Raw genomic sequence first — 23,535 nt, 5'->3', positions numbered from 1 at the left:
CTTGGATCTCTGTTCACCAACAGCAGAACAGGCCTTTCCTCCCCGCATTCCTTGTGGAGCAGAGTAATCACGCTCCAGAAGTCTTAGAGGCAGTGTGCTCGAGACAGGTGTGAGGCACATACCAGGGCTTCTCACACTTGGTCTTCTCTGCCCACCTTCGGGCCGTGTCTGGAGAGCTAGCTGCTCTGAGTCCCCAGGCCCCTTCCAGGCTCAAGAGGGGATTCTGGTGGGGCTGATGCCGTGCAGGAGCCGGCTAAGCCTCCTTCTGTGACACCAGCATCCCACATGAGCGCTGATTAGAGCTCTGGATGTTCCACTTCCAATCTGGCTCCCTGATAATGGCCTGGGAAAGCAGTGAGCAGGGAGAGAGAGAATTGCAACCAGCATGGCATGAATAGAGTTGGAGAAGAAAGCTACATGCAATAGAGAAAATTTAAGAATGAGGGACCCAGCGTGACAGCATAATGGTTAAAGTCCTCGCCTTAAACATGCCGGGATCCCATATGGGCACCAGTTCTAATCCCAGTTGCTTCATTTCCCATCCAGCTCCCTGCTTGTGGCCTGGGAAAGCAGTCGAGGACAGCCCAAAGACTTGGGACCCTGCACCCGCGTGGGATACCCGGAAGAGCTCCTGACTTTCGATTGGCTTAGCTGCAGCCTTTGAGGCCGCTTGGGAGACCCAGAAGAGCTCCTGACTTTGGATTGGCTTAGCTGCAGCCTTTGAGGCTGCTTGGGGAGTGAACCATCAGATGGAAGATCTTCCTCTCTGTCCTCCTCTGTATCTATCTGCCCTTCCAATAAAAATAAATATATCTTTAAAAAAAAAAAAAGAAAAAGAAAATTGGGCCCGGCGGTGTGGCCTAGTGGCTAAAGTCTTCACCTTGAACGCACCAGGATCCCATATGGGCGCTGGTTCTAATCCCAGCAGCTCCACTTACCATCCAGCTCCCTACTTGTGACCTGGCAAAGCAGTTGAGGACGGCCCAAAGCCTTGGGACCCTGCACCTGTGCGGGAGACCTGGAAGAAGTTCCAAGTTCCCAGCTTCAGATCGGCACAGCACCAGCCGTTGCAGCTTACTTGGGGAGTGAATCATCTGAGAGACGATCTTCCTCTCTGTCTCTCTTCCTCTCTGTATATCTGACTTGTAATAAAAAATAATAAATAAATCTTTAAAAAAAAAAGAAATAAAAAAAAGAAAATTTGAAAAATGAGACACAGAGAAGATAAAGACTATGAAAGCAGAAGGCCAGAGCGAAGCCCCTTTCTCCGAGGAAGGAGGTAGACCCAGAAGGCTTGCTGCCTCAACCTTTTATTAAACGACCTGGGGGCATCAAATGACAGGACATGATGTGGCACAAACTTTGTTTCTTTTTTTTATTTTTGAAAGATTTATTTATTTTTATTTCAAAGTCAGATATACAGAGAGCAGACACAGAGAGGAAGATCTTCTGTCCAATGATTCATTCCTCAAGTGACCGCAACAACCGGTGCGCGCCGATCCAAAGCCGGGAACCTGGAACTTCTTCCAGGTGGAGAGGCAAAACGGGGACCATCCTGGGAGTGGGGACATCACCTGGAAGCACACTGGTGAGCCCAGCTGGAGATGAGCAGGTACCGCTCAGGGCCCAGGGTCGGAGTGTCTGAGCCGTTGAAATCAACAGTGTTTCTCTGCTTCACTCTAAACCAGCAGGCTCATAGAACTAGTGGATCTGCCCCCTGTCCATGTCACTCATGGGGTCGTCTTCATGCGCGATCACAGGATGGCTCCCCCACATACATGAACACAGACATACTCCAAGAGGTTTGTGGATGATGGAATTAAAAGGTGAGTTTATTTTAGTGCAAAAAAAAACAAAATCTAAAAGCCCTATGGAGGAGAAGTTGGGGCCTGTGTTGTGGCCTAGTGAGCTGAGCAACCACCTGTAGCTCCGGCCTCTGGGCACTGGTTCATGTCCCAGCTGCTCCACTTGTGATCCAACTCTCTGCTAGCGAGCCTGGGAAAGCAGCGGAAGATGACCTAAGTTCTTGGGCCTCTTCAACCACATGGGAGGCCCAGGGGAAGCTCCTGGCTTCAGCCTGGCCTACTCCCCATCCATTGAAGCCATTGAAAGAGTGAACCAGTAGATGGAAGATCTCTTTCTGTCTCTCTCTTTTTCTGTGTAACTGTACCTTTCAAACAGACATTCTTTTAAACTTTTTTTAAAGAAGAAAGAGTAGAGGGCCCGGCGCGGTAGCCTAGTGGCTAAAGTCCTTGCCTTGTATGCACCAGGATCCCATATGAGTGCCAGTTCATATCCTGGCTGCTCCATTTCTCTTCCAGCTCCCTGCTTGTAGTCTGGGAAAGCAGCAGGGGACGGTGCAAAGCCTTGGGATTCCGAACCTGCATGGGAGACCCAGAAGAAGCTCCTGGCTCCTGGCTTTGGATCGGCTCAGCTATGGCCAATGTGGTCACTTGGGGAGTGAACCAGCGGATGGAAGATTTTTGTCTCTTTTTCTCTCTGTAAATCTAACTATCCAAAAAAAAAAAAAAAAAAAAAAAAAAAAAAGTAAATCTTTAAGAAGAGGAGGAGGAAGAAGAAAAACGAGAACTTGTGTTTGGGTGGGACATCCAACTTGCCCAGGGGCACTGCAGGCAGCAGGTGTGGCCTCAGCTGGCCAGCTCCCAGTGTCCTCCCCATCCCAATAATGACAAGATCACCTTCTCACTGTGAATTGGTTGTTACTCGGTTCTTACAGGGGGCAGGCTCAGAAACCAAGGAACACAGGTGACCTCACAAAGTGGCATTCCCCAGCTAGGAGCAGCTGTCCCTGGGCCTCATCCCAGCTCCACCCCGCCGTGCCCAGCCGCAGGCCACTTGACTGCAGGAGCGTCACATGCCAGGCGTCCTGCTTTGCTACTGTGCCCTGCCTAGGGGCAGCAGGATGTGACCCGGAGTACCGAGCCCAGGCTCAACCAGCAGCGAGCAAACAGCAGAAAAAAAGCACATGTAGATGTGAGATTTGCAGCCATTTGAGGAATGAACCATCAAAAGGAATCTCTCCCTCTCTCGTCTATGTAATTCTGTCTTTCAAATAAACAAACAAATCTTTTTTAAAAACTTGCTTGAAGAAACTAACACTGACATTGGATGGTAGTTACTTTGCGTCGTGGGCGGCAAGAATTCTGCGGGGTGGAGAGGGCGCCCCCGTGTGTCTCTGCAGTGCAATGTCAACCGGCCATAGCGACATCAGCTGGCCTCCCTAGGCCAGGGTCAGCCGACATCTTTTTTTTTTTTTTCTTTTAAGATTTATTGGGAAGTCAGATTTGCAAAGAGGAGAACAGACAGAGATGAAGATGTTCTATCCATCGATTCACTCCCCAAGTTGCCGCAACGGCTGGAGCTGAGCCCATCCAGAGCCAGGAGCCTGGAGCTTCCTCCCCGTCTCCCACAGGGGTGCAGGGTCCCTAGGCTTTGGGCCTTCCTCTTACTGCTCCCCCAGCCCACAAGCACGGAGCTGGATGGGAAGCGGGGCTGCTGGGCTATGAACCGGGGTGGGGCCTCCAGTGACGCGAGCTCTTCCGGTCAGACGCTTTTTACATTTTCCATACATTTACATTCTCAATGACCTGTGTTTATGTGGCTTAATGCTATTGATGTGTGCTGTGTTAGACATAATGTATTAAAAACATATTGCTGTGGCATTTGGTATCAGCATGGCTTCTTTGTGAAACACAGCCAGACTTGTTTTTTGACAGAAACAGGAGCTCACCCCCAAATGCTTGCAATAGAGGGTCTCCCACTTGGATGTAGGGACTCAGGGCACCTGATGTAGGATGCAGGTGACCTAACAACGGGGCTACACCCCGACATCCTACTTTCAATGGCACCTCCTCACAGAGGGGGCGTTTCCTTGCCCTCTCCCCCACCACGTAGTCTCAGGACAGCGTCCTCTGCAGGGAACCGGAACACGAAGCACTAAGGCTTCAGGACCCCCCCCCAAGGGCCTTGGAAGCTCCCCTTCCCTCCCCAGGGAACTGCTGAACTCAGCGTACGATCATGGGGGTCACAGGTCTGGGTTCAGATCTGAAACCAACCAAACAAAAACCCCTGTTTCCATGGCTGCCTTTGACATTCAACTGCCCTTTTCTATGCTCATCCAAAGACCCCGATTGCTCTGAGATGGTGGGCTTTGGGCTGCCACAGTGCTCTCTGCATCAGGATGGGAAGGAAATGCCCCTTCCCCCCAAATAGCGGCCCCCTGTCCGGGGAGGTACCAGCCTGGGGCCCCGCCATGCTCTTCCTGCCTGGGGCCTAGCCACACTGGTCTCTGTTCCTTCATATGCTCTGACGGCAAGGCCTTTGCACTCATTCTGGCTCTGTCTGGGCCCTTGCCCCCAGACCCTCATAACCTATTTCCTCACTTTCTTCAGGCCTTTGCTCAGCCAGCATTCAGGGATATCCCCAGACACTGCAAAACAATAGTTCATGCATTAGTCCCCAGCACCCATTTGGCTTTTGTTGCACCGTCTCAGAGGTGTCCCGTGAGCATGGACTTGGATGGCCAGGGCCACCACTTCTCCTTCTTGGACTAGAAATCCCAGGGTGCACTGGCTTGCCTACATCAGTGCTGAAAAGTGATTGGTTAATGAGAAGAATACAGACTGCAGGCTTGCTCCTCTGGCCACCGTCAGTGAATTGTTCACCAGTGAGTTAGAACCCGACTTTGGGTGGCACATGGAGCACCACAGGGACATGAACTCCACTGTGTGAATTCCTTGGATGGGCAAAGAAAAGGGAACCTGAGTGGAAAAGGTAGCCACTGATACTTCAAAATGATGGATCAATGATAGACAGAAAGATGGATCTGATAGAAAGGCACGATAAACAGGTGACAGATACAGACATGTAGGCTGATATGATCAATGGAAAACAGTGAATGGATGGATGTCGTTGTCCCGCAGCGATGGACTTGGTGCACGGAGCTGATAATAACACGCGTGGACCCTGACTGATGGTCAAAAACCGAGATTTATTAGTAGCATCAGACTTTATACTCTGAGGGTCATATAGGATAAGGGAGGAAGTGCTGAGCTTCTCAACAAAACCATTAATGCTTGTTTGGAACTCCTTTTGTCTTGTATATTCCACCAGGTGTTCTCATATACATATGCAGATGATATCCAATAAGGTATACAAAAGGTAGCCATTTGGTTATTCTCCTCCAAATATTATCCAACCAACTGTAATCCTGTGCTCACTGACCTTTTAGGGTCACAATGTCCTCCTACAGATGGAGATGGTAGGCATGACAGGTGATAAGTAGGTAAACAGCTATGCAGACACTAATAGAACGGGTGGTTACATGGTAGAGATGAATAGGTAGTTATAAGTAGGTAGTTGATAGGTAAATAGCTGGAGATGGACAGATTAGGCAGACAGGCGACACATCTGCGCCCATACCCGGCTCACTTGATCTCATTCTAAATTCAACGTTTCTCCAAGTGCCCAGGGATCCCTTGAGACGCCCGCGGCTCCTCAGCACCTTCTCCTGTCCTAGCAAAGGATGCCCAAGAGCTCATGTCTTCCCCAGCGCTGGGGCAGCTCCCCGCCCCTGCCTGAGCCGGCCTCAGCGGCAGGCTGCCACCCGCCCGGCTTCCGCCGGCTGCTCCAGGCACCCCCCCAGGCCCCCAGCGCTTGCACGGCCCGATAGCCACTGCCGGGGCTGGAGGGCTCCTGCGCCAGCCCAGCCTCAACCGAAGCCTGCTGTTTGAGTTGCAGCGTGCCTGCTAGAGTCCTTGTCGTGTGCGCTTTGCAAGGCACCTTCTCAAGCCAGTGGAGGAAGGCGAGCAGCAATGTTTATGTAGTGATTTCTGCACTTCTCGGCAAGTCGAGCCTCGGGAGCGGGCCACCACCCCCTTTCTTTTGTGAACCAGAGCCTGGGGGCGGGCGGAGTCCCAGGCCCCGGCCCTGTCCCTGTGCCCCGCCCCCGGGTCCCCCTAGACACTGCCTCTCTCGCCTCTAGTCCTCAATCACTTCACGCTGCATTTCCGGCCTTGACCGTGAGCAAGGGGGAGGATTCCTCCGTCCTGGAGGCCTACGGAAGGGAAGAGGACACGTTGCGTGGTGTTCCCGCGCCGGCACTCCCCGCTCTGGCCACACGGTGGGGCGCGCTGGGAGGGAGCGCAGGGCAGGCTGGGCTCTGGCTTCGAGAGGTGTGGGAGGGCGTCTGGCGCCCAGCTGGGTTCCAGGCCGGGCACCACTGAGCGCCTCCCCGACGCACTGCGCCTCCTCCGGCGTCCTGGGTCTGAACGCTGCGAGGAGTGGCTGTCATGGAGTCAGAGCTGCCCGTTCCAGCGTGCGTGCGTCCGGGTCGAGGTACGCACCTGCTCTACTGCTAGGGACTCCAACCTCAGAATCCCGCACCTGCCCCTTTCCTCCGTGACTCGCCTGAGGACCAGACCCTGTCAGCCACAGCGCCGCCTCCTGGGACAGCAGAGCACTGCGGGCCGGACTTGCAGGGACCAGGCCAGGCTTCAGGGTGGGACCAGGTGACGCTTGGACTCTGAGCTTCTGCAGGAGTTGAGGCAGCACCAGGAAACTCTCTGACAAGACCTTGATTCCTGGCATATCTGGATCCTTAAAGTACCCACCCCCACGACCCGGGTAGGGGTGGGGCGGAGAGACCACCCAAACAAATCCCTGTGTCCTGCAATGTGCACATGAGATCTGCGGGGATGGAGGGTGGGCTCTCAGCCTGAGAGAGTTCCAGGCCCCAGTGCAAAGCTTCCTGTTTTCTGTAGATGCATCTTCTTGCCAATTGGGGTCATGGGAGCTTTCAGCAGCAGGCACTAGGAGCCAGGTCAGGCTTGGAGCTTGTTGTGTTTGGGCGCAGTCCTCCGGGCTTCTCAGGGGAGTCTGGGGGGCTCAAACAGGCACTGCAGGGCCAGCAGGTGATGGCTCAGCTGCACTGCCCAGCCCCTGCCTGGACTCTGACCATCAAGTCTGTCCCACCCTTCCATACTGGGTGCCGTCTCCCCCCCCTCCCCAGCTGGCTTCCTGGTACTCTCCGCTCCCACCGCACCCACGATACCTCCACCCTGATCTCTAGGAGGGAAACCTGTTTGTTAGCCATGCAACCCAGCAGGTCTGCAGCCACACCCCTGCGCTTGTCCATGCCACACTCTGCTCTTGCCTGGGGGAGAGTCTTAGACTGATGGCGCCCACATCTCCCACATGGCAGACTTTCTTGGAACTGCGACATCACAGGGTCTTAGCTGTGCCCGCCTATGTCACTGCAGGTCTCCTCCTGCTGTCCCTCCTGACCACATGGGAAATCACACGCCGGGCACACTGGGCAGCTGCGCTGGAGATGCATCATGTGCTGGCTCTCACCTTCTCAGCTAGCCCATGAGCTAGCAGTCAAGGCCATGGTGGAGCTAGTCCTGGTCATCCCACTGAGGGCGTGGCTGGTTGGGACCAGGCAGACAGCCACCAGCCGGAACGTCGGCTAACAGCCTGTGCGTGCGGCTGGCGCTTCTCCCAGCAATGGACCCAAGAGAGCCGGGTGGAAGCGCGTGGCTTTTTCCTGGCCCTGCTGTGATATCACACAGTGTCCCTTCTGCCATCATTTCTGCTCCTCCGGAAAGTCATGAGCTGCTCCGTGGTGCAAGGAGAGTGGACACAGAGCCCACTCTGCTAGAGGAATGCCAGGCGAGAGTGGGCACTCGCACAAATCGGGGAGCACGCTTGGCCTCATGGGCAGGCTTCGGACCAGAACTGCCCATGTGGCGGGAAATGGTGGCAAGCCAAGGCTCCAGCTAGTGCCCCTCCTTGCAGTCACGTGACAGCAGTTCTCTGGGGACATGAGTGGCCACCAGGATGGATGCTCTGCTAAGTCGCCATTGAGAGGAGCGGGATTAGAGCAGTGGTGACATTATGCATTCTAATAATGTGGAATTGGGCCCTGCAGAGGCACAGGGTGGGGGCAATGCCTGATCACTTATGGCCAAGCCCATTGGCTGGGCATCTTCCTGGGTCTTGACCTTGCCCTCCAGTGGATACATCTCAAGTCCCCCCCTCATTAGTGTGTTTCACAAAGACAGAACCTAGACATGATTTTGGCTTTGAAATGCCCATATCGGGCAGAGTTTCAGGAAACACCCCCTACTACCACTTCTCAGTCTGGGAGCTCTGGAGAGCCAAGCACATTGAGGCATGACTTTCCCGTGCACTGAGAACTGCCTTCCGCAGCCTAGACTCCACCAGATTCACGCTACGTGGCTGACTCGGTCCCTGCCCACTGTCCTGCTCCCAAGATGCAGAGCACAAGCTTGGGGGTGAGGAGAACCCCCTCCCCACAGCCAGTCCCAGGGTGTCCTGAGCCAGCCTGTCACTCCTGCTGCCCCAAACTCAGCTTCCTGCCCCGGCCAACCTGGTCCGGCGCCAGCCCCTTCCCTTGCTACTCACTGGCACTGGGCAGCGGCACTGCCCATGAGTGCGGTGCAGCAGGGCTACCCATGAGTACAGCCCAAGCCAGGGCTGAGCTTGGCCCTGGAGGAAGACATGATACTAAATTTAGAAGTCTCCCAAACTCTTGGGGATGTTGCTCCACTCAGATTATGCAAACCTAGAGAAAATGTATCAATGTATTTATTATGCACCAAGCACAGTACCAGCAACTCCATTCTTAGGAGTTCATCCTGGCTATCACCCATTTCCCAGGTGAGAACACCGAGGCTGGGAGGCGTAGAATGCATTGCTGCCATATCGCAGGAGTCATGGTCACAGCCGCTCTGTCTGCAAACTATAGATGGGAAGCCACAGGTCGATGCCAGAGAATCCGGGGCCTTGACAGGCAGTGCCTGAGCTGATAAGGCAGGCTAACAGGGCCCCTCCTACCTTGTCCTCTCTCCCTTTTGTAGTGCTAGAACCAGAACCAAGGGGCCAGTGTGAGGGGAGAATGGGCGAGGGGCAGGCAGACAGGGATAACTCCCCGGGAAAGGGGTTTCCCTAGCCTGAGGTTGGCTGCCTCCTTGGTGGCGTGGGGAGGTGGGTCCCCAGAGTTTCTGTGGGATGTCCATGAGGCCCGGGCTCAGCTGGAACCCAGGGACCACACTTGGACAGGGAGGCCAGCCCTCAGGAAGCACCTTCACTCTACGTGTATTTAGGGCCAAGTTCTTGTTCAGAGTGCTGACCAGGTAGCTGCACCACGGGGACCTGCACGGTCAGCCAGAGCACCCAGTGCGGGCACGGGTGGGCTTGGTCTGCCTGGGAGGAGGGGGCCAAAAGGGCAGGAGAGGTGGGTCCAGGGGGAAGGGCCAGGGGCAGCAGCCCTGTTCCAGCTGAACCAGATGCCCTCACAAAGCTCCAGGAAGAGTTGGGCAAATTGAGCAAGGGCTGGGGAGGCAGACTGGACTGTGGACAGAGCCAGGGTGGGCAGGGTCAGGCCGGGGCCACGGACAGCCTGAGGCTCAGCCTCTGTGGGCTGGGGTGGGGCTGGGAACAGGCAAGCCAGCCCCGCCCCCTGACGCCAGGTGTTTTCTCAGGGACTGCTCAGAGCCACCCACCAGAGTGGCTATTGTCCTCCCTGTTTTACAGAGCGGATGCAGGTCAGTCTCAGGGGAGCCTTAACAGCTGTGCCCCAGGCCCCTGGGGGTTTGAACCCAAGACTGTCTACCACTTCTCATCCACCAGAAGAGGAGTGGGCTTGTTTTTCTGGAACCCAGTCCTGCCAAGGGCGCTTTGTGTGTGAACAGGTGAGGATGCCCTGCCAGTGCCAGTGCTGCAGGGCTGGGCAGGAAAGGCAGGTTTCCTGTTGTGACCTTGGACTCTGGGGCAGCCAGGCCAGACCTGGGACTTCCGGCAGAGTGGGCCTGTTTTTACTAGTCCTCTCGCAGGCCCCTGACTCTCTGTCACTCCTCTCCATCCCCTTTGCCACCACTCCCGCACCCCCAAGCCATTGATGTCTCACACTGGGAAATCAACTTCCTCCAAAGATGTAGCAGATGCCCATGGAGGGCTCAGCAGGTGCAGGGTTCCAAGGCTACCGATCCTGGGTCCTGCCCTATTTTATTTTATTTTTTTTTAAGATTTATTTATTTTTATTGCAAAGTCAGATATATATAGAGAGGAGGAGAGACAGAAAGGAAGATCTTCTAATGATTCACTCCCCAAGTGACCGCAACGGCCAGTGCTGTGCTGATCTGAAGCCAGGAGCCAGGAGCTTTTCCGGGTCTCCCATGCAAGTGCAGGATTCCAGAGCATTGGGCCATCCTCAACTGCTTTCCCAGGCCACAAGCAGGAAGCTGGATGGGAAGTGGAGCTGCTGGGATTAGAACCGGTGCCCACATGGTATCCTAGCACGTTCAAGGTGAGGACTTTAGCCGCAAAGCCACCGCATCAGACCCTCTTGCCCTATTTTAACTACCACCCTTCTCTAGCAGGCACCTGAGCTGGGCTTAGGAGGCAGGAGGCAGCACAGGTCACCGTTTCTGTCTGTGTTAGGCACTTTGGGCATCATTCCCCAGAGCCTTTCAGCTACAGAAAGCTGTGGCTGGGAAAGCTACTTACAGAGAGGGCACAGCAGAAGTGCCTGAAGCCAGCTTGGCCCAGAAGTGTCCATCAGCGGCTGCCCTGGGGTGTGGCCCTCATCAGTTCCACCCTGAGCCAGCCCGGCTGAAGGCCGCGTTCCCACGCCGTGCCTGCTGGGAGCCAGCCAGGCCCTAGTCAGTGGCTTTCACTGACATGCCAGTCCAGTGCCCGGAGCACTCAGGGTTGGCTCAGAGAGAACCAACCAGGTTCAATGACCTGCTGTAGGGGCTCTGTCCCTGACCAATGCCCCTTTATTTCCTGGAAAGTCCCACGCCCACAGCTATGGGCCAGGGTAGACCTGACATCTCTTCCCACCCAGGCAGCAAGGGTATGGGCTCCTGGTGGGCCTGGAGGGTGGCCCCTGCCCACTTGTGTAGGTGAACTGAATCTTGGCAGGGTGTGGGTAGAGAGGGGACAGGAGTGAACTGGGGGGATGGCCTCTTAGAGAACTGTCTACCACCTCTCCCAGCATCGCAGCGGGCTTGGGAGGGGGCAGGGACCAAACGCTGCCTGGGGACTCATCAGCCCTGATGTCCACCGTCAGGGAGCTGGTCACACAGAGGGGTCTTGTCTGGCCAGAAGTGTATGGCTGCTGCTCACCCCCTCCCTATTGGGGCGCTGGTTTCCCTGGGAGCTGGGGTGAGGCGGTTACCAGTGTGCTCTTAGCAGTGGCACTGTTTGCAGGTGGAGGTGTTAGAGTCCTTGAGTACTGCCCACGCTACAAGAATCCAGTGGTTGAGACGAGTTCTCCAGGCCACAGTTCATACCGAGACTACCTCCCTTCCTTGGCTGGGGTCAGGAAGGGCTGCCCCACGGAGACTCTAAGATGGACTATATCCGCCAGTGGACTCTGGAGAGATTTCATCGTGCTTGGAATGGCGAGATTGGCAGCAATTCAGAACTGTTGAACTATCAAAACCACTTGAGCAAGACCCTCGGAGCATGCCCCACATTGGGGACCTGGGGTGGGTGGGAGGCTGGGTGGGGCTTCTCCCTTTATCTCTCCCCTTACCCCAGATACAGAAAAAAATAATAATAATGTGGAAATAATGGTCTTATTCTCCCCACCAAAAAAAGAGAAGGGCTTGCCCTCTTGCCTTCTGTCCCAGCATGGTCTCAGGGCCAGGCACTGGAAGTTGAAGCAATTTAGGGGGTGTAGGTGCAATTGACCCACCAGAAATGCAGGCACTCTGCAGACGCTAACACATATACACACAGCACAATATGTATGGTGCACATACATGATAAGCACAATATAGTACAGATACCCACACACTGACACACAACATGATACACAGACATGCACATGTATTTAATAGACACCAATTCTCACAATTTGCATGTTTTCACATGCACCTGTATGTACAATACACATGCCACATGAGATACACGCTTGAACGTGCATTTATACACATATATGCATGCTATGCACATATACACACATGCACACACAGGAGGAACGTGTACGTTATTAGTGGTGTTGTTATGTGGGCCTTGCAGTTAATTCTAACACAAATGCACCATTATTATCAGGACAGTTTCAATCATCACTGTTATTTACTATTTGACCCTAAATTTCTATGTGGAAGCCCCAACCCTCAGTGACTCTGACATGACCGCTGTTGGAGATAGGATGCAGTGGGGTCCCCACCAGTCTGGCGGCTCTCGGAGGGAGAGGAGAAGCCATGAAGGCTGCAGTGAGGACACAAAATCCATGCAGAAGCAGATTGCCTGGATCAGCTGCCCAGCATGGGCTCACTTTGTCACAGAGGCCCGAGTTGACCACCAGTCCCTGTGAGAGTCCCCAGGCTCACTCACAGGGGACATTCCCTTGACCCCAGCCTGGGCTGGGCAGTATGGGTTCCCATCCCAGACGTTGTCTTGGGGATGGTGTCACCCTTACCAGCTCCTGGAGGTGGTTCCTGCTCAACTAGCCCAGCCAAGCTCTCCCAGCCCACCAGGCATGGCTGCCCCTGCCCATCGCCCGGTCCACATGGCCGCTGGGCCTTTCACTCACTCAGCCTCGGTCTGCTCCACAGCCCTGCCTATGTCAGCCTGCTGGTGGAGCGACCTCACAGGGACTCAGCAGGTGTCCCCAACACCGGCTGCCCAGACTCTCCTTCCAGAAACCCAGCTGGAACACTCAGTCCCCAGCTGGCTCTCCAGGGCACTGGAGAGGGGTGAGAGGTGGAACAGCCACGGGAACAGAGAAGGGGCCTCAGGTGCTTCTGCTAGCTGCCCCTCACCCCCCAGACCTGGGACCCTGCTGGACGGAGCAGCCATTTCCCAGTGTGACTGCCAGGTGCTCAAGCTTCTGGCCTGGCATCTCCCTGGTGAGGCAGCTTGTCTGCCTGGGGAGAGGAGATTGCAGGCTGCTGGTAAGCAAGGCCTGGTCCCAGGGTTCCTTGTGTTGCCAAGGGCCAGGATGAGGGCTAGACCCTGGTGGGAGGAGGCCAGGGTCTCCGTCCAGGTCTGCTGTGTGTATTCATTCACTCTTTCGGGAGGAGCTCACCGGCACGGCCCTGTGCGGGGCTGGGTGAGAAAGCTGCAGGAGGAGGTGGGGTGAATGTGGACATGAGTGACTCACACCTGGGAAGAAACGGCCCTTTCTGCAGAGGTGAGTGGGCGCTGATGATGCAGGAGCTAGACCCACCCAGGCACCCTGGGACATGCCTTCTGAGAAGTTCTTTGTGGCAGGGCTGGGTCCCGGCAAGCGGCTTCTCTCTGTTATCTGGGGCTGCTGGGAGTGCTGGTGCCAGGCAGAGCTGGAGGTGGGGGGGGCATGCAGAAGGCAATGACCTCAGGCCTCTGTCCTGCCCCCAGGAAGTTGCTGGGGCCCAAAGGAGCTGTGGCCAGACAGATTCTCTGATGGTGAGTACAAGACCACACAGGTGGCCCAGACAGCAGGAAGTCCTGGACCGATGCCAGGCACCATCTCTCCACAGGGTTGCCCAAGGACCACCTACCTGAAGTCGGTGCCTCCCCATGTCTACACCTGTGGCTGGATGTGGCTGGAGATATCCACCTGCAGGCTGATTATTCTCACTGCTGCCACCCTCCCATATTCCCACTCCCCTATCCTCTTTGTCCCACACTGCCTGTCACTGTCACCTTCCCTGCTTGCTGCAGTGAGAAAGGTGAACTTCCTACTTCCACCTTCCCCGGGATATATTCCAGGATCCGCTTGGAAGCCTGAAGCTGTGGACGGTACCAAGTTCTGTCATCTAATGCCGTTGTCCATCTTAACCAAGCACTTGGCACGCCCTATGAGCCTCACTTCTACAGTTACAGGCTTGCCCACCAGACTGGCAGACATGTCTTCTCCTTCCTGACATCATGGAGAGAAGGTTTGTTCTTGCTGTGGATCTGCAACCTTGGTCCAGGACATGTTTCGTTCTTTTATGCCAAGAACTTTCACTTAAAGGAAGCACTTAACAGCTTCTCTGGCCTACATGAATTGCCAGCATCATTGATCTTCACCCTGGGGCCAGTACTGAGTTAAATAAAAAATATTTGTACCCAAGCATGGCGACATAGTGACCATAACCAAGATTAGCTACCACGTGATTAATGCAAGAGTAGTACGTATGGCATGGACACACTAGACAAAGGGTCAGTTCCTGTCTTGGGTGGGATGGCACTGGGTGATGTGAGATTGCATTATCCTGCTCAGATTGGCATGCAGTATGCAGTTTACAAATGACTTACTTCTGGAATTTTCCTTTTGTTATTTTTCAGTGGGTAACTGAGACTGCAGGTAAGGGCTCTTCTGTCCTGAAATGAAGCTCTTCATTTTTCAGCCTATCTGTGTCCACCTGCCAAGGTCCCAGTTCCCATCTGGCCTCGTCTTGTCTCGGTTTTCAGGCCCCATCTCTCTTGCCTTCTCAAGGCCTTTCCCTTCTTCAGCTCAATCTCCCTGCCCCAGCGAGACCTTCCCTAGCTGTACTAGGCGCTCTCATCTGAAAAGCCTAACGCTTCCCTTCTGCTCATTGCACTCCCAGCTCTCCACACCTGCCCCAGGGGGCTTGCGTCCCCACCATTCCACCCCAACCCTGCTGGTCAAGGTCTCCAGCAGAGATCATGTGACAAGTCCAGGCTTACTTCCTTGTGCACCTGCTGGGCCTCACAGCCACGTTTGAGTGGTGGGTGGAGCCTCTTCACTGAAATGTTATGACTTTAGAAAAATCGCTTCCCTTCTCTCCCTCCCTCTCTCCCTCTTTCTCTCCCTGGCTCGCTATGTCTCCCTCTTTTCTATGTCTCTTCCTCCCTCCCTATCTCTCACACTCTTTCTGTTCTCTCTCTTGCCTTCTCTGTCTCTCCCTCTTCTGTCTTTCCCTCCTTCTTTTTCCCTCTCTCTTCCTCCTCTGCCTCCTCCTCTCTCCCCATCTAAGGCCCTCCTGTTGGGTTCATCCAGCCCCTTCATACACTTGGCCACAGCTCTCTCATACCCTCCACCTAGCTTCTACTTGGATGATCTCATCCAGGCCTCCACACATCCATGTGTGGGTACCTCCCACACTTGCGTCTTCAACTCTGACCTCTCCTGCCAAGCTGCGGGCTCACATCGCCTTGTCATCTTCCTCTGGACATCTACCAAACATTTCCAAATGAGTGTAGATAAGTGAAACTTTCGATTTCTGTCCCCACCCCAATCTGGTCTTTCCTGTTTTGATAACTGGGAACGAACACATACTCAATTGCTCAATATCAGGAGGCCGGAGTCCCACTCAACACAGCCCAAACCCTCTCCTCTCCATGTCTGTCACTGCCACCTGAGTTGGAGCCGTTACTGGCTTCTCCTCGTCATGGAGAAACCCTCCCTGTACTCCTCTTGTCCCCTACAATCTTGTCTGCCCTCAGCTTCCAGGATGATCTTCTAAGATTTCAAACAAGGTCGTGGCCCTTCACTATCTGAACAAAGCATGACCCTCTGGCCATGGCCCGCAATCTCCCCAGCATCAGCCTTCATCTCATTGTTCAAACATGGGAAGCAGGAGACAGCACCTGCTTACGGGGGAGCCTACGAGGGTCACGCCCATATCAGCTCAAAGCCTGCCACTCCAAGGAGAGGCACCTTGGCTGCCTTGCCCTGCTTCGACTAATTGATCACATTTGCCCTCATCCAAAAGAATTGTTCAGGTGCCTGCTTGTTTGTTGCCTCCTCCCCCAGCAAGGTGGGGGCGTCAGGAGCGCAGGGAACGTCCACTGCCCTCCTTGCCACAGCTCCGGGGTTGACAACAAGGCCTGGCTCAGAGCAGGGGTTCAGTAACTTGCTGCTCAATCAATGGCGCCTACGGAGGCCAGGATCTGGGGAGGCGCCTCTGCCCCGGGGGACTCCTGATCTGGAGGTACACTGGAGACAAGCCAGCATCCATGACACAGCTCAGAAGCACCCACATCGGAGCAGGAGTGGGCTGTGGGCACCCACAGGGGCACCTGCACCGAGGGCGTGTGAATATGTGCAGAAGAAGGCTTGCTGGGGGAGCCATGAGAGCTGGCAAGCACAGGGTAGGTAAGGTTGGTGTCACAGTGAGCACCCATAGTGAGGGGCGGGCGTAGGGAGCAGAGCAGCCCCTGCCAGCCTGTCAGGCTGCCTAGCTTAGCACAGGCTGCCCCACTTCCTCCCTGAGCTGCACAGAGGGAGGAACGTCTGACCCAGCCATCATCTGGCTCAGCATCATTCACTCCTGCGTTTACGACTTCTGACAACGTGCCAGGAGCCTGTGTTTGTAACTGGGAGTTGAGAGTCAGGAACAAGCAAGAAAAGCCCCCAACCGACCACTGGGGCTGAAGAGACAGAGCTGGATTCGAAAGGTAAAGCAAGTCCCAGGTCAACACTACACCCAATACCCCACGACTCAGCACAGGGAGCACCGCGGGGTCCCTCTGCCACCCACACGTCTGGGCCCCCAGGCCTCTGCCAGCCCTTGCACATACTTGTCCCTGAACTGGGCCCGCTGCCGGCAGAGCCTGCCTTTCTGCTCACTCACCTAGCTCCTGCTCACCACATACAGGCACGCACTCACAGCCCCGCTGCTCTGGTCACATGCACACACCCACACCTTCCCGCCTGACCTCACCCACCACCCACCGGCTCCCACTGCTCCAGCAGGGAGCATCCAGGCGTTCGAGAAGACCACAGGCGTTCCAGGACCTCCCACTTCCCACCCCCATTATAGACAAAGCAACATGAACAAAAGTCATCTGAACTATACACGCTATTGACACGCCTCTCAGAAGAGATTCGGAGAAAATCTCCAAGAGGATCGTGGATGCCAGAAATGAAGAGAGAGATTGTCTCTAAATGGGAAAAGAGGTACAAAACTAACTAGGCTCTTAGGGCTACAGAGAAGATAACATGTCGTCTCAAGGTCTTGAAGACTCAGGGCTGGTCTGGCTTCAGGCAGGGCTGGATCTAGAAGGTGGATAATGTCAATAGATTTATCTCTCTGGTTCTCTTAACTGTCTCTCCCTCTCTCCCCTCAACACATTTCCCAATTGAGTTCTCACCACACAGGAGGGCAGGCTGACTTTAGTAAGCCAGTCAGGTAGACTCATTCCTGAAGCTCCAGAACATTCTCAGAGGTGGGTGCTGGGGCTGGTCAGAGGTCACCCGTCCACTTCTGAACCAGCCCTCATGGTCAAAGATGTGGAGGTCTCCAGTCATCTGGGCCCTGGTCCCCTTGCGGGTTGGCCGTCTCCCCCATCCGCCTGGCAGACCACAGGTTTCCAGAGAGCCGAGCTCTGTGTCAGAGCAGGTGCGGATGAGTGCAGAACAGAGCAATCAACAGAGGCACAGTCCTCCCTTGGGGCCGAGCACCTGGCATCCAGTGTTTGATGCTTCCACGTTATTGACCCAATCGTTTCTCAGGTGATCCTGGATCCAGGCATAGCCATCGCACTCACTTCACTGCAGAGCCAGGGCCCGGGCAGGCATCAAAGCTGACTCACCTGCTCCCCCCAGCCAGAAAGACCTGGCAGTCTCGGGAGGCAGAAATGACGTTGGAGCTCCAGGGTGCAGCCTCCCTTGGAGAGGCAAGGGTCGGGGTGGGAGGTGGAGGACCCCTCCTTAATGCACTAAGTTTGGGGCATGCAGGTGGAGCAGCCTAGCGGCTGCCAGAGATGAAACCTAGCATTTCTGCCTGCAGTAGCCAGACCCCCCACTGCCATGCCACCAGCTTGACTCCATATGTTTAAGCCTCGAGCACTGGCAAGGCATGGGGCTGGGTAGAGGTGCCTTGCATATGTAAGTGGATCAGCAAGGCTGCAGAGAGTAGGGGTCAGCCCCACAGCCCTGATGAAGGGTTTAGCAGCCTGGATCCGTGCTTCACCTGTTTCCATTTCTGCCCGTCTTTGCTGCCTCCCACACCGGGCAGGGCTCAGCAATCAACCCCCAAAGTGGAACCCCACTGAGGTGTGATACCCACACCACCATGAGGTCCCAGCCCACAGTGACCAAGACTGGGCTGATGCATGAACTAGCCTACGGGAGGTGGTGGCAGGAGTGACATCAGGCTGGTCCCAGGCTGAGTCTTTAGGGGGCAGCAGCAGCTTCTATGCTCTGGGTCTCCTGTAGGATGCCTGCCTCCCTCACCAAGAAGAACACGTGCAGGGGCCGTATGGCCATATGGCCAGCTGACCCAGCATCTTAGCTGAGCCTCTAGGTGACCCCAGCCTAGGTTCCCTCTGTGTGAATGCACCTACTCTGGGGATCCCAAGGACAATCAGCTGAAGGCCCAGGCAGCCGGGCCCAGGCAACCTCCAGAGCTGAGGGGCACAGGCAGAGCACAGGCAGCTGTTGCAAATCTGTTGAGTCCGCTGTCTCACAGTAACGGACAACAAAAGCAGCCTCCTGGTCAGTGCGGCCGGCGAACTTGCCCGAGTCCTCCTCCATGGTTAACGAGCAAGCTCGCAAGCAAGGTCATAAGCGCTCCATGGAGGCAGGCCAGATCTGAGGATAAGAATAAGAAGGATGCAGATCCCTCCTGCCAGAGCCTTCGCCTGAACCGCCAGAAGACACAGGAGATGAGGCAGGCATCCGGCTTTCCCCCAGCTCCGTGTCTCGGGGCTGGGGGCTCGGCTGAGCACAGCCCCACCATCTTGGCCAGGGTAAGGGTCCGCTTCTTGTGTTCACCACACTCCATGGAGTCTCTTTGCTGTAGCCTCAATGTTTGGGCTGACCTGAGCCCATCCTCCTCTCGCTGAGTGTCATCGCTTCTCTGCTCTGTGGAAGCTTGCCCCCATTGGCACATGCAGCCTACACTCAGGCTACGGGCCTCTGGAGAGCAGGGGCTGCGGCTTCATTCCCCTAAGATGCACACTAGTAAATTCATTCACTCAACCATTTACTACTCTCCATGGTCCACATTGGAGGCAGAGGAAATGAAGCTAAAACACAAGTGTCCCCGCCCTGGAGCTGGGCTTGGGCCAGTGGGCCAGGCAGGGATGGGAATGAGTGGTTATGACTCAATAATGTCATTGCTAAGATGGATGGAAGTGTGTACACAATGTAGGAGGGCACAGAGGAGTGCCAAGCCAGCTGACAAATAAAATTCACCAAGTGATCATCACAGGCCCAAGCGCCTCACTTACGCATCTGTTTGCATTTTCATTACTTGGAAAGGCTTGAAAGAGTACTATTGTTTTAGAACAGGTAAATATAGACAAACTACACAAGATTGCAAAGGTGTGAACGCCACCTAGGCCTGCTCAGAGGGTGTGCTTTCCAACTTACTGAATGCAGGTTCACACACACACACACACACACACACACACAGAGTTTTGTAATTGGTTGTATAACATTTCGCATCTTGCTGTCATTTAACAAATCTTAAAGATCATGCTTTATCAATGTGGCGATAACTCATTCTTGATTAATGACTGTTGAGGATTCTAACACTCTGTTACAGGAATGGACAATCATTTGTTTGATCAATTGCCTATTAAATGGATATTCATGCTTTTCTAATTATTCACAATGACACATAATGCTGCTACAATGAATAATCTGCCACATTCATTGTTTTTGAACAAGTGTCATACAGTCGAGGAGAAACGAATGGAGGTAAGATTGTTGGGTCAAGGATAAATGCATTTCAACTTTGACTGCCTCTAACATTTAGCAGGTGGAGACCCGGCTGGAGTTCTGGGTTCCTGGTTTTGGTCTAGCCCAGCCCCAGCCATTGCAGACATTTGCAGAGTAAACCAATGGAGGGAAACTCCCTCTGTTTCCCTATTTCTCTGCTTTGCACATGCATGAATACACTTTTCAAAGAACTGGGGAAAGCCCAAGGCAGCTGTGGGGGAGCCAGCACTCCCTCTGGATCTTGTGTGTACACATGTGTATGTGTGTTTGCACAACTGCACTCCCCTGCATACACTAGGCATATACAGGAAGTCAATTATCTTCTTTAACAGAAACTTTGGGAACTTCTCCAGAATTCACTGCTTCCGCTAAGTCTTATCTCAGGTGGCCCTTTGCAGCCTTTGGCCCCATAGTTGGGTGAGGCCGCAAAGCAAAGGAAGAGGAAGGGCAGGGTGGGGCGGAATCTGCCCTCTGGAGGGGCAGGCTGTGTCCCTGCCCTGCACCGGCAGCTCCAGGCCCTTGTTCTGTACCTGCCTATCTCGTCACTCCCCCCACCCCTGCTTCCAGACAGGAGTCCCCTGGCACATGAGCCCCTTCCGACAAAAGCCACGGCTTCCCTCCAAGCTTGAAGGCTGACCTGTCCCCCTTCCTCCCACCTCACTTTGCTCCAGGCCCACAGATCAGAGCTCCCACTGTCAAGTACCAAGGCCAGTCCCTGTGTCAGTTTCCACTGGTGCCACAGGCTTAGTGGCTGCATGTAGCACAGATTTCTCGGCACAGTAATGAGGGTCAGATGTTACAGGGCCAAAGCCAAGGTGGCAGCTGTGGAGCTGTGCTCCTTCTGGGTGGCTCCAGGAAAAACACACTGCAGGCCTTTAGCACCTGCACAGGGCCGCCTGACAGTGTGATCTGTGGCCCTTCCCTCCCTCTGACACACCGCATGGTATATCCCAGTCTTTATTAGCCCTGCTCCTGCCTCGCTCCCACCGGCCAGCCCAGTCAATCCAGGCAAAGCTCTCCATCCCAAGGCCTTTGAGTCCATCAAAGAACCTCTCGGCCGCAGAAGGAGACAAATCTGCACGTTCTGGGCATTAGGACGTGAGTGTCCTCGAGCCCCTCTGAGGCTGTGCACGGAGGAGCCAACAGAATCCCCAGGATTCCACCGTGCTCCGCTCACCAGCTGTCCTCCCCAGCGCGGGTCTGCGGGCTGCAGGCTGAGGAACTGTGATGGGTTTTGCTAGGGTGCTTGGCATGATTCTGCAGGGAGGGGAGGGCAGGCTGAAAGCAGTCATTTGTACTGGTTGCTTATGCAGAAGGTCAGCTACTGGCACCCAAGACTGCACACAGAGTCTCCAGGGGGCCAGAGTTGGCCGGGGGTGCCAGGGGTGCTGAAAGCGCTGCAGTATGAGCTACCTGTGCCAAGTCCTTGCCTGCCATAGCAGCCCACGCCTAGTGCCATCCAGAACCCAGATGCCATTGCCTCTTCGCGTCCTCACGTGGGCATGTGAACAGCAGAGCTTCGTGCCATTGACGCACCCCAAGGAGGCTTGGCAGCAGCCCTGGCCTCTGCCTCCCCTGGGAAGGACTCTCACTCCCAGCCACAGGTTCTGTCTGGGACCATGGCTCAGAGAACCACACCACCCTGCAGCCTTCTTTCACCCACCTCCTGAACTCCTGGGGCACAGAAACCACTCTCACAGTCTAGCCAAGGTTAGTGACATCAGAGGCAGGGGGCAGAGGCCAGGGGCAGGACTGGGGGGCAGAGGCTGGGCAGGACATTGGGCAGAACTGATGCCAGGAGGGAGGCTGGCAACTGCAGCCAGGACCACGGAGCAGCTGCTGTCTGTTCTGACATCTCCAAGTGACGGCAATGGATGCTTCTGGGACAGGCAGCACACTAAGTTTACAGGACCTGAGCGTAGCCTTCCAAAGCCGCTTACACAGTGCTATCCCCGTCCTGCCAGGCTGGGGACCCTGGAAGTCAGAACTCCAGGAAGGTGTTCAGGATAGGGGTGAGTGCCCCTCTCCAAAGCAGAAATGTACAAGGAAATCCGGGAGGCCGAGCTCTCCCTGTCCCAGTCTTCCTCTGTGCCTCAACCTCCCCCCACGGCCCAGAGGAGGGTGCTGGCAACCTCTGCCCACATTGCAAAACACAGGCTGGGCAGAGCTGCCCAGGCCAGCCGCAGGGCCCGGAGAGGCGGGGGCAGGCGATGAACTCATTCTTTCCAGGGTTCAGGAGGCTCTGATCGTAAACCAAGGCAGGCCACGGAGCAAATGGCCCCAGGGGAGTACGCTGCTGCTGGAGCCGCTGCTGCTGCTGCTGCGGGTTTCGCCGGGATAATAGGCAGGGGCAGCTGAGACTGACCTGGTTTCGGTGGAAGGGCCCATGCTCACTGGCCCTGCTTGGATCTGCCGCCTCTCTTCCCCACCCCTTCCTGGAGGGACCAGGCCTCCGCCACAGGACCTGAAGCAGCAAGGCAGGAAGGCAGAGCTGCCCCAGGAAAAGCCCCTCCCCTAGAGAAAAGGCCCTGTGGGTATAACCCCAAGGTGCAAAGGGGACAGCATCTTGCCCACCTCTGTGGGGGGGAGGGAGTCTCCTGCCTGCAGTTCTCTTGAGTCATCAGACCAGGCAGGACCCATGGAGGAGTTTTATCTCTGAAGTCGGTTCATTTTACAGATGGGGTAACTGAGGTCCAGAAAGCAGGGAGCAGTCACCCCACCAGGGGTGGGGTTGCCCTGGGTTTCCTGTCTCCCAGCCCCACCCCAGTTCCTCTGCCTCTTCAGGAACACAATGGGAGGAATGGATACTGAAGCAGAGGGCACCCCAGGTGTCTGGCAGCTCCTCGGTGAGGCTGGTTGGGGCTGAGGCCTTGCTCCAAAGACTCCCCCTACCCCAACACAATTGCATGCTTCTGGGAGGTGCCCTGCTTGCTCAGCTCACCCTCCACGGCCCTGGAGCTGTTGGCCTCCCAAACCTGTCAGGGTCCTGCTCTGCATGCCCTCAGCCCCCTGTTTCAGCTCTGTAGCTGCCCACCTTACCGGAGGCTCCCACTGGACTCCCAGGTGGCCTTGCTCCTGGAGTTATGGGAGCTTCTCACCTTCTTCTTGGGACCATCCCCACGAGCCTGGTAGGGTTCCCAGGAAATCTGGGCAGGCACCTTGCCACCCTGAGAGACTCTTCCTGCCTCCCCAACCCCTCCTGCCTCATTGTCTGTGTCTTCAGAGCTCCCAGGATAAGGCTGCCTCCTCCAGAAAGACAGAGTGGAAAGGGGCGGGCCTAGAGGACAGCTCACTGGGCCTGCATCCTCACTGGCCACCCGACAGCTTGGTGACCCTTAGCAGGGCTTGGTAACCTGCACTTATGAGTGACTGACTGCTCAGGCTGGGGGTAGGAAGCATAGCTCCTCCTCACATGGGTTTAGGGGAGCCTGGAGTGGTGGTAAGTGGTTGGGGTCTCAACTCTTGGGGGCTGGCATTATAAAAGTTGTCCGACCCCTTCAGGTACCCAGCGCTGTGGTCCCCAAGCCCCACCCTTCTCTACCATCATGGGAGCCAGGTCAGGTGTCTGTCACTTTACTGTACTATGGGATTGGCTCCCTTCCGTTCCACCCCTCCTGGGTGAGCAGCAGGGCAAGTGAGAGTGAAAGTCGCTGTGAGCACAGGACACACCCCCTGCCTGCCCCCTTGCTGCTTTCTGCATCATCTCCACCGACTGGGAACACATCCATCCCTGGCAAGTGGACAGACTATGGGGACAGCTGTCGGATGGATCGGTGCCCAGCAGTGAAAAGGAATGTATCACTGGGTGTGCAGGAATGTGATGACGCTCCAAAGCCTGACATTGACATTCAGCGGCTCAGTGCAAGAAGTCCAACCTG

Source organism: Ochotona princeps, chromosome 8, assembly GCF_030435755.1.
Source record: "Ochotona princeps isolate mOchPri1 chromosome 8, mOchPri1.hap1, whole genome shotgun sequence".
Classification (NCBI taxonomy): Eukaryota; Metazoa; Chordata; class Mammalia; order Lagomorpha; family Ochotonidae; genus Ochotona; species Ochotona princeps.
The sequence above is the reverse complement of the archived record's forward strand: the minus strand, read 5'-3'. Positions refer to the sequence as shown.